Source organism: Octodon degus, unplaced genomic scaffold (assembly GCF_000260255.1).
Source record: "Octodon degus isolate 3935 unplaced genomic scaffold, OctDeg1.0 scaffold00008, whole genome shotgun sequence".
NCBI classification, from domain to species: domain Eukaryota; kingdom Metazoa; phylum Chordata; class Mammalia; order Rodentia; family Octodontidae; genus Octodon; species Octodon degus.
In genome coordinates, this window is record NW_004524584.1 from 4,333,399 (window position 1) to 4,336,230 (window position 2,832).

The following is a 2,832-nucleotide window of genomic DNA, read 5'->3' on the forward strand; positions in this document are numbered from 1 at the left end:
CAATATAAAGGCTTTGAGTTTATCATTCTTAATAGCTGAATAATACTCCATTGTGTAAAAATACCACATCTTTTTCAACCATTCCTAAGGTGATGGGCATTTTGGTTGTTTCCAAGATTTGGCTATCACAAATTGTGCTGCTATAAACACAGGCACACATATATCACTATGATGTTTTCAGATCCTCTGGGAAAATTCCCAGTAGAGGAATAGCTGGTTTAAATGGGATTTCCAGTGGAAATTTTCTAAGGAGTCTCCATACTGATTTCCATAATGGTGGCACCAGTCTACACTCCCACCAGCAGTGGAGAAGGGTTCCTTTTACCCCACAGCCTCTCTAACATTTGTTGTTGGGTGATTTCTTTATGATAGCCATCCTTTCTGGGGTGAGATGATATCTCAATGCTGTTTTAATTTGCAATTTGTGGATGGCTAGTGATGTGGAGCATTTTTTCATATATTTATTTACTTCTTTAATTTCTTCCTCTGAGAAATGTGTGTTCATCTTGGATGCCCATTTCTGGATTGGGTCTTTAAATTTTGGGGCCCTAGTGTTTTTAGTTCTTTATAAATTCTAGAGAGCAGACCTTTGTCTGAGTAGTTATTTGTCATGATTTTTTCCTAATTTGTGGGCTGAGACAGAAAAAGGAATATTGTGGGACTGTCCTGCTTCAAGGTGGTATATGGTGAGATTTTTGGACTTATGTGTAAACATAAGAATTATATAATTCTTTATGCCTATTTTTAAAATATATTCTAATTCTTAAATGTTTTTTATCATATTCTGTAGGTACTTAAATTTCAGCATATCAATACTTGATGAAAAATACCTCTTCCATATTATGCCTAAGATGTTTGATATGCAGACAGATAGTGCGGTTAAGCTTAACAGCCTAAGTTCTATGGTAATAACAATAAGTTTGTCTTCTGGATAGTTAACAAACTAAGTTTGCAGACCAAAATGAGAGAAAAAGGAGGGCCGCAAGGAAAGTCAACATTTTGGCCCTAGCACTCTAAGGTCAATTAAGACTCAGGACATATGAGAACTTGTACTGTAACGTCATGTAGCTCAGTAGTTTCCCAAATTTTCTGATCAAGGAGATTATGGGGCCAAAGAGGAAAGTGATCAATGATGTAGAGTGTTCCTAAGGAGAGTCACATGGAGAGAAAACATTCTCTCAGGCTTTCACAGGGAGCACATTGGCCAAGCAATGGCCATGACTCATCCACATGGCTGACACTGACAAAGGATCTGAGGTACAGGATCTCAGGATAAATCCTGAGGGGATTTCACTGACCTTATCAGACCCAAAAGCTACAACTCTTGTTGCATAGGTCCTGCTTTACCTTGGTCTTAACCATCAAGCAGAAAAGTATAAAAATGAAATATAAGAAGTAAAGCCATGCCGTTATGTTGAGCTGTAGGGGACTCAGATCAACAATTTCTGACATTGCCAATCAAGCAGAAGACCCAATACTATTATGGGATACTGGACTCTTTTAGAATATTTTCCTGAGTTTACACACCTATAATATTCAAATAACAGAACTTAAAAAAAAGGGTATACAGATGAATGTCCATTTTGTATCTGTGTATTCAAAGTGGTTAGGATAGATATATAGTTACATTCTCTTAATGAATAGAGTGATTTGTTCTAAAGGTGTTTGTACATAGGATATCATGTCTGCATCTTGTACAGCAATTAACCACTAGGAAGAATGTATACAATGTGTTAATTATTGAAACTGTCCTACCAGTTTTTTTTTAAACTGTCACATTGCTATTTGTTTCTCAATAAATTTATGGAAAAAAAAAAGAATTTCATGATGACAAAGCCAAGCCTGCACAGGCTCCTGAAAGATGTTCTAGAGAGAGACCAAAATGATCAGAACTCCACGAATGAGATCAGAAGCAATCAACTAAATAGGGCAAACAATTAAACACAGGACAAAAAGAAGTAAATGACAGCAGGTAAATAACATGTCAATCATAAGTCAGTACATCTGAATTATAACCATCAATGTAAATAGACTCAATTCACAATTAAGAGAAATAGACTGGCACAGTGGATTAGGAAATAAAATCCAACAATATGCTGTATACAAGAAACACTTTTAACTCATAAAGACATTCATAGCCTGAAAGTCAAAGGATGGAAAACAACACATAGCCCAACACCTAAGAAAAAAGCAGGGGTAGCAATCCTATGTTCAGACAGTCTCAACTTCAAACCAAGAATGATCAAGTGAAATAAAGAAGGCCACTATATACAGGTTAGGGGAAAAATTCAAGAGGAAGAAGTAACACTCATAAATATACATGCACCAAACATGGGAGCACCCACTATATAATGCAAATCTTAATGGACATGAAAAATCGAATATCCAATACCACCATCTTAATGGGAGATCTTAACACCCCCTTATGCAAAAAAGATAGGTCAACCAGACAAAAAATTAGCAAAGAAATAACCACCAGAACCAGAGCTTGAAACAAATGGACTTGGTGAACATATACAAAGTGTTCCGCCCAAACACAGCTGCATACACATTTTTCTCAGCTGCACATGGGTCATTTTCTAAAATAGACCACATACTGGTCATGCTTAAATATATGCAAGAAAACAGAAATTATCTCATGCATATTATCTAACCACAGTGCAATGAAACTGGAAATAAATGACAAAAGACCAGAAAAAAACCCTAAATACATGGAAATTAAACAACACCCTACTCAGCAACCAATGGGTCGCAGATGAAATTAAACAAGAAATTCAACAATATCTACAATTCAATGAAAATTCAAGCACAACTTATCGGAATTTATGGGAT